This window comes from Myotis davidii, unplaced genomic scaffold (assembly GCF_000327345.1).
Source record: "Myotis davidii unplaced genomic scaffold, ASM32734v1 scaffold1316, whole genome shotgun sequence".
Lineage (NCBI taxonomy): Eukaryota > Metazoa > Chordata > Mammalia > Chiroptera > Vespertilionidae > Myotis > Myotis davidii.
In genome coordinates this window covers 1,023,966-1,033,245 of record NW_006287901.1, presented here as the reverse complement: position 1 = coordinate 1,033,245, position 9,280 = coordinate 1,023,966, and positions in this window count along the sequence as shown.

The following is a 9,280-nucleotide window of genomic DNA, read 5'->3' as shown; positions in this document are numbered from 1 at the left end:
TTGATTCAAACTTACGCAATGTTTTCTTGGATCCTGCTTAGGCCTATCTCAAAGCCTTTAAGCTAGCTATTTCCTCTGTCTGAAATAGTCTTAGCCCAGAACTTAGCATTGCTCACTTATTATCATCAATCAGATGTCCAATTAAATGTCAGTCCCTTAGTATCACATCTTCCCTGACTATCTTTATCAGTCAGAATCAAGAGATTTCGTAGCAGAGGGAAGAAGACAACAAAATTGCATTTCACAATCCAACTACATACTCACTGTGGTTAGCAGAAGTCTCTCAGGGACTCAGGCTGTGGAGCTTCTGTCATGAATGTTGCCACTCGCTCTACCAGAGGGCAGGGGAGCCCCTGAGGTTCTCACACTGAGAATGAAATGCTCAGCTTTGCGTCACAGCAACACCATTCACATCTCATCAGTAGAACTAATCACATGACCCTATTCCACCACAACTTCAGTTGACTTTGTGCCCATAAGAAAGGAGCACTATAAATATTTGGCAAACAGCATAATACCTAATCTACATTAGTCTCTTTACTTGCTTTTGCATTTTGTAGTAATGATCATTGTTTGATCTTATTCTATCTATCTATCTATCTATCTATCTATCTATCTATCTATTTATCTATCTGGCTGTTTAATGCCTGCTTCCCCCCACATGATGACCATGAATGAAAATTTTTTGTCTTAATCCAAATGGTTTGTTCAGAATCTGGCACAAGTAAAATTGTGCATGGTTTATGGTAGGCAGTAAAAATATTATTTATTAAGTGAATAGTGAATAAAGCAGTGGCTTTTCTTAAGCTGTACCTTCTTTTATCCAAATCTTCTAGTAATGAGCTCAGTTTGCCTTTATTCTTCATCAAGAGCATTGCCACTATAAAGACAGATTATAAGCGAGGGCTATGAGATTGAAGGCAGAGTTTGAGATTTTCACCCGAGGAGACATAAGGAAGGCAATCCAGACCAAGCAATTTTACAGAAGCTGCATGTAATATGCAGCATTGGGTTGGAGAAAATGTGGCTTTAGCTCTAACTGGCTTTGTCAAAACTCTGGTGATGGAATATGATAGTGAGACCAGAGCTACCCCCAAATGAGGTGCCTTTGTGTTTCCTTTTTAGGTTATGATAAGCTCAATCACTCTCCAAATTTCAGAGATCTTGACAGAGAATGACACCACAGAATAATTGACCATATTTGCCTCTCCTGATACTCTTCTATGAAAAAAAATGGGCCTGTTCTCTCTCCAAGGTACTGATTCAAAGCTGGTAAATATTGCTGAACTGTCCTAAGTGCTGAACATTTAGTATCAATAAGCTGCTTCCTTAAAGTTTTTGTATCCCCCACCCACCCCCACCCTAGGAAAATTATTAGAGCCATTCTACTTGACTAAAACTTTTAGGCACAATACTTGGCACAATTATATTGCAACTAACATAAGTACTCACCTGGAAATTTTGACAAGCTAAATTAATGTTAAGCCTACATCACTTTCTATGACACTAGTGAAATTTGGTATATTAGTTTCCTAAGACTGCTCTAGCAAATTAACATGAACTTGGTATGCTTAAAACAATTCAGGTTTATTATCTCAAAATTCAGTAGTTCAGAAGTCCAATATGGATCTCACTGGGCTCAAATTCCTCCTGGAGACTCTGGGAGAGACTATGTTCTCTAACATTTTCCAGATTCTACAGACTGCCTACATCTTAGCTCATGGCCCCTGCCAACTACAAAGCCGTCACTGGCCAGTAAAGTGATTTTTCTCATCACATTACTCTGACATGAGGCTTCTGCTCAGTCACTCACTTTTTTTAAAAAATATTTTTAATTGATTTTTTTTTCAGAGAGGAAGGGAAAGGGATAGAGAGTTAGAAACATCGACGAGAGAGAAACATCGATCAGCTGCCTCCTGTACACCCACTACTGGGGATGTGCCCGCAACCAAGGTACATGTCCTTGACCAGAATCGAACCTGGGACCCTTCAGTCCGCAGGCCGACGCTTTATTCACTGAGCCACACTGGTTAGGGCAGTCACCCACTTTTAAGGACCCTGGTGTTGCATTGGGACCAACTGAATAATACGGGATAGATAATCTCCTTATTGTATGGTCAGCTCCTTAGCAACTTTAATTCCATTTGCTGTCTAAGTTCTGGTTTTGCCATGTTTGGTAACATATTCAGAAGTTCCAGTTGGACATTTTTGGAGGGTGAGGCATTGTTCTGCCTATCATCCTTCGTACATATTGGTTGATTTGAGGTGTTTGTTTGTTTGTTTGTGTGCAGGGTGCAAGGGTGATTTCTTTTCCAGGTTCCTGTCCCCACAAATTCGAAGAATGAAGCCACGGACAAAAAGTGGAAGGTGAGAAGTACAGAAACTTTATTACAAGCAGATACTATCTCCAAAATTCTAATTCTACGACTCTGTCTCCTGGCACAGAGAGACAGGGGGGTCCCCTAAAGAGGGTGGCCATTGCTCTTTTAGTCTTGAGGTATTATATATTCTAGAGACCGCCCTTTCCCTTATTGTGCCTTTCCTACTGTGGGACTTCAGCCTTGTAATCCGTTCCCATGGCCCCTGAATCCACACTTCTCCTTTTTGGTCATCTTATTGCATCAGGGTGGAGTTGCTTTTTATCTCCCTATGGCTTTCCCAGTTGCTTGGTCAGGGCTGCTTGTGATCTAACTTATGGCCAATTTAATTGCTTAGACCAGAGAGACCTCTGTCTCTGTCCTTGGTTTATGGCTGTTTTAATTGCCTAGGCCAGAGATACCTCTATCCTCCCTGGACCTCCCTTCCTGTCTGCCTAATTAAGTTAGCTAGCTAACTCTTATCAATATTCGCATTGAAGATTATAAAAATCATCATAAGATTGACTAGCTGGATTTCTCAAAACATAATACATTTTGAGATACCAAAATATATTTAAAGTACTGGAATCACTTAGGATCGACACATTGGCAATTTTTAGATAAAGAGAGTCAAGCATGGATGAATTAAATTACATAGCCAAGGCCAAATGATTTGGAAGAATTTGGATTAAGATTCAGGGCACTTTCTACTAAGATATCACTGTTGAATTCCATTTAGGAAGCCAAGCTATTTTGCAGTTCATCTCAGAACAAATTTATCAAGTGGTTAACATTCGTTTTAAACTCATGAAGCCTAATGTCATAAATTTGAATATGAGGGTAGTTCAGAAATATAAAATGGCCAAAGTGATTATTCCTCAGCCCACATGATTTTAATGCTGCAAGTGACCTGGTTACCAGAGGCTGATGTTTCCAGATGTGGCCAGGTGCATATTCACCCAATTCGTCCCACTTTAATAAGATGATATTGTGTACTTGATCACTGACTGATTTCATCACACAGAAGTGTGCACAAAAAAGACAAATGTTTGACAAATTATGTTTAAGTAGGTCAAGATGGTCGCTATTAAGGAAAAATATAAACATTAACAATGATGGGAGCAGACGTAAGAGAAGGTGAATGGAGACTTGAGATCTACTCCAAAAGAACCATTCATCTATAAATGCATGTTGTTTTAAATTGTATTATGAAGTATTGTCTGTACTAAAAAAGTCACTTTTATTTTTCAGACTAGCTGAAAGCAAAATGAATTACTCTGCATATTTACACATTCACATAGAAATGCTTAAAAAACGCTGTCTCCCTAGCGCTGTTGTGCTTTGTAACACTGGCAATGAAGATGCTATTTATATTTTTAATAAAACATTTAGATTAAATTTTCTGGTTCTCCATGGATCCATTCTGAGAAACACTGTGGCACGCTGGTTTGGGGTATTAGACTCTGACCCTTATCCTTAGCAACTAGATTGCTACCCATTTCAATTCTTCATCTCTCTTGAATAAGTTCTTTTCATCTCTGCCACCAGGTTTCTAAAGAGGCTCACAGAGACAACTGTTACCACACTAGGGAGAATGAAAGCAAAAGGGGGAAAAAAAATAGAAGCTTCTTTAGAACTATTTTTGCTTTTGCCACTTATTTACCCCTAAGAAGATCTCCGTGGAATGGGTTTATAAGTAGCACGGGAGACACTCACGTCTTTAGCATCAGGGCCATACTGTAACAGCTTAGCAAAGGAGCACAAACAATGTCCTTGCCTGGTCCTGACTGTGCTGATTTCAGTGTCCCTCTTCCCATGGACATATTTTGTGGTGGACACAGGGAGCTGGTTCCCAGTTGACTCTGTTAAGATCATGAGTACTGGCTCCACTAAGACATCAAATTTCATTTGGCAAGTGCCTTACTTATTTTAAATTAAATGTATTGGAGTGACATTGGTTAATACAATTACATGGGCCTTGGCCCTCGATGGGTAGTTTGGTTCATTAGAGCATCTCCCTGATATGCCAAGGTTGTGGGTTCAATTTCTGGTCAGGACGCATATGACCAATGAATGCATAAATAAGTGGAACAACAAATCTCTCTTTATCTCTCTCTCACTTTCTAAAATGAATCAATAAATAAAATTTTTGAAAAGATTTTGTACATTTCTATGATATATCATCTGTATATTGCATTGTGTACCCACCGCCCAAAGTCGAATCGCCATCTGTCATCATACATTCGACCCCTTTCATAACCCTTCACTATTGTCCCTCCCCCTTCTCTATGGTAATCACCATACTGTTATCTGTGTCTGAGTTTTTGTTTGTTTGTCTTTGTCATTTTCAGTATTATATCCCACATGAGTGAAATTATATGGTTTTTGTTTTTTTTTGTCTGACATATTTTGCTTAGCATGATATTCCCAAGATCCATCCATGTTGTCCCAAATGGCAGTATTTTATATTGTCTTGTGGCTGGGTAGTATTTCTATCCAAGGACACTTTAGTTGTTTTCATGTCTTGCCCTGGTGAATAAGGTTGCAATGAACATAGCGGGGCATATATCTTTGCAAATAAATGTGTGTTTTTTACTTTTTTCATGTCAGTACCCAGAAGACAGATTGCTGGGTTATATGGTTGCTCTATTCATAATGTTTTTTAAGGAACAACCAGACTGCTTTCCATAGTGGCTGTACTAGTTTACATTCCCACCAGCAGTGACTGAGGGTTCATTTTTCTCCACCACCTCTCCAAAACTTATTGCCTGACTTATTGATAATAGTCATTCTAGCAGCAGTGAGGTGGTATCTCATTGTAGTTTTGATTTGCATTTCTCCAATAGCTAGTGAGGTTGAGCATCTTTTCATATCTCTGTTGGCCACTTGTATGTCTTCTTGAGAGAAGTGTCTGTTCAGATCCTCTGCCAATTTTTTAATTAGATTGATTTTTGTTGAGTTGTATGAATTCTTTATATACTTTGGATATTAACCCCTTATTGGAGCTGTTGATTGCAAATATCTTCTCCTATTCGGTTGGTTGCCCTTCTGTTTTGACAGTTTCTTTTGCTGTGCAGAACTTTTTAGTTTGATATAGTCCCATTCATTTTTGCTTTTACTTCCCTTATCTTTGGAGTCAAATTAATAAAATCCCTCTAAGGCCAATGTCTATAAGTTTAGTACCTATGTTTTTTTCTATGTAATTTATTGTTTCATGTTATATATTTAGGCCTTTGATCCATTTTGAGTTATTTTTTTGTACAGCTTTAATATTTTGTATGCACCTTTCCAATTTTCTCCATTGTATGTTTTTGGCTCTTTTGTCAAAATGCCCATATACACCTGGGTTTATTTCTGGGCTCTCAATTCTGTTCTTTTGGTCTGTGTGTCTCTTCCTACATTCCCTTTCTCTACCCTAATATCTTTCCATCCACTGCAATGATGTTTAAAACTTATTCCTAGTTTTATATCTTCATTGGTCTGTTGCTTCAATACTTTCCTTTTAGGTCACATATTAAATTTAGTGATATCTTCAGATGAGAGCCAAAAACAAGAATCAAAAGTTCTGGAGAGGAGAGAGCATAAAATAAGAAATTTTGCCAATTGTCACACTGCAAAATAAGTCATTGTCACTAAGCAGCCATAGTAAAAATGTTTTTAATGTGTTGGGATTATTTTGAATGATATATAAATAATGCATTTATGTTAATATGTGTATTAATGTTCTGCCCAAGATAACAAGCCCAGAGCCAAAGACAACTCAGATTGGGATATGAGTTTAAAATTCCTTTATGAGGATCATCATCATCATATTCATATCACAGTATCCTGATATTCTCTGTAGTTGTTCAAGTTGTGAGCAATTAACTGCATCAAACTAAATTTGAGATTGAGTATACTTAAACAAAACTGACTTGGTGATTGAGGAAAGGGTTTACTATGCTGCAGCCCAGCTACAGTGATCACACCCAGATGAATAAGAAATGCTGTCAGGTTAAAAGAGACAACAGAAGCATGGTTCAGCCCAGAAAAAAAAAATACTTAATTCAAGAAGGAGTCCAAGTCTAAACTTGCACAGAAGCACTAGGAAGGGGAGAGTTGAGGTCAATATTATCTGGTGAATCTCAAGCCAGTCAGTAGGATGCATAAAGACAGAATATCAGTTGGGCCCGAGAGAATGTTTAAGAGCTAAAAGACTGGAAGGAGAGACCATTTGTAAATTTAGTTGGTCCAGAAAGAAAATCTGAGTTTCTTGTATAAATGTGTAGATTCATTGGGAGTTTTTCTATATCATTTTACTATCAGAGAGCACTTATGTTCTGAGGATAGATGCTAGTTCCTATAGTTAAAAGGTATCACTGCTCATAGTTTTAGAAACCAGAGCAAAGCAACTGTTGGGAGTCCTATATTTGACACAGGGAAGGACAGGAATCTTTGTTTTAGAGGAGAAATTTCCCCTTTCTTTATTGACAGCCATATAAGGACAAGGGTACCTGGATCTGATATTCCGTACCAGGAGCTGATGAGACTAAGAAAGTAAAGGAGACAACAATGATTCCTTCATCTTTCTGCTAAGAATACACATATATTTTTCTGGTGTGATCTGAGTGAATAAGATCAACACTCTGACCCAAACTCCCCCTGCCCCCAGCCACATATTGCCTAATATTCTACGCAATATATTATTAAATATTTTATTTAATCATCATGACGACTCTGGGGCAGAGTCTGCACATTATTTTACATGAGGGAACTAAGTTGTAAAGAGATGAGGCATTTTTTCCAAGGTCATCTGTCTAATAAGTGGCAAAGTTTGAACATGAACATTGCTTTGAGAGTTTTAGACCCCATCTTTCTCATGATTTGGCTCTACAAGCAAGTCTACTAGTCATACCTTAGCAATTTTCCTTCTTCTTGACTCTCCTACTATTTTCCATGTAGTCCTGCTTCAGAGATGATGAGAAAGAAGCTTTCTACAAAGACTTGCTCTTCTTGGGTGCTGTGTGGCATAGCCCCACTTTCATCTTGAAAATTTACATCTTTTTCTCATTTTCATCCCTTCACTCATCACTCCTGGCCAACTCTACGGCAAGACATATAAGAACATCCCCAGAGATAAGCCCAGTATTATTCTGCATACCGAAACAGGTTTCTATTCCTTTAAGTCCATTCCACGAACAAGGACTGCATTCCAGTTCTTAATAACATTATCCTCATCCCCAATGCCATTATATAATTAGAATGAGCTCTAACAGCCTTGACCAAGAGTTTTCTTCTCAAGAAATTATGTAAGTGTCTATGTACCAGAGATACTGTTTTGTTTTGGGAGGCAAGATTATGCTCAGAGACTGAGATGGTCTTTGTCAATAATTTATTTAACACAGGTTCACTGCGGGAAGTGTAATAACTTCATAAGCAAATAGCATACAGGATAATGCCTCTTAAGAAGCCAAAAAGAAATAACAAACTCCAAAACAATGAACGATTAATTACACTGTTGGTCCAGGCAAGGGAAATGAAAGGAATAGAGGTCAAATTTTGTTGAGGTGAACCTTACTAAGAGTTGGCACTAGGGAGAGACTGCTTAGCTGAAAGCTGAAGTCCAGCTCCAAGTGCCAATGTAAAAGTCCCCTGTTGCTGGAGCCTGTTGCTATGAAACTATGGCGTCTGTGTTGCCAGGCAAGTTGTTCTTCTTCATGGGGCTCCTGCATGATTTTCACCACTGCTGGCCAAAGAGTCATTTTTACTGCAGCCAAAGCTAATGCCCCAAAGGTCTTGGGAGAGCTACTTAGATCAGCAAAGGGTAGTTTTGCCCAGACCAAAAAGATAACTTCTGCTTCATTTTCAGAGCTTCTCCTCTATCTGCTGTTTCTTAAAAATAACCAGCTCAAAATAATCCCTATGCCAAAGAGGCATATTCTGGGATGGTACATTCTGCTCTCCTTCCATGGTCATTAATATATCTTCAGTTTTAACAGGGCCTTCCTGGTGATTGCTTTAAGTGTTTTTTTTTGTTTGTTTGTTTTTAAATATATTTTATTGATTTTTTACAGAGAGGAAGGGAGAGGGATAGAGAGTTAGAAACATCGATGAGAGAAACATCGACCAGCTGCCTCCTGCACACCCCCCCACTGGAGATGTGCCCGCAACCCAGGTACATGCCCTTGACTGGACTCGAACCCGGGACCCTTTAGTCTGCAGGCTGACGCTCTATCCACTGAGCCAAACCGGTCAGGGCTGCTTTAAGTGTTTTAAGTATTGTTTCATCATCCAGAGTATCTTTCTCCTAAAATCTAACTTATGGCTTCCAAATCCCAGGTAGAGTATGCCTTAGGTGGAATCCACTTCTGGAATCTCCACCCTGATAGAGAAGTGTCGAGGCTGTTCCCTGTGTGTCCCCACGGTAATGACATCAAAGGTTTTATCACAGGTGGCCAAGAACAACAGCTCTGTTCATGTTATTCTCTCCAACTGGGTGAAGCTGTTGGAGGGCAGGAATGTTCTCTCACTCTTTGTTGTTGTTGCCCTGATATCTAAGAGAATATTGAATGATATATAGATATGTGTTGACTCAATAGGAATATTTCAGTTCAGCTTATGGTAGGCTTCTGAGAAACACTCAATTCTCAGAGATGCGATCTGGCATTGTCAGGAGTGTCCCTGCAGAAGGAAGCAAGGCAATGGCAGCGTGTTTACTTGAGACTTGCTCAAGAAGAGACATTTCCAGGGGGTTCCCATCAAGCAGGGGCATCGGTACTCCGTACCCTGACATCAGTAAAAGGAGAGGACACTGTGTGGGCTGGGGCCCTCTATGGCTAGGTTTTGAGTGGTTGTTATTGAAGACCTTCAATAATTACCAATACGTGCTCACTGGGCATTCTTGTAAATAATGCACTTTCTAGGAACATGTTTGGATAAAAGCC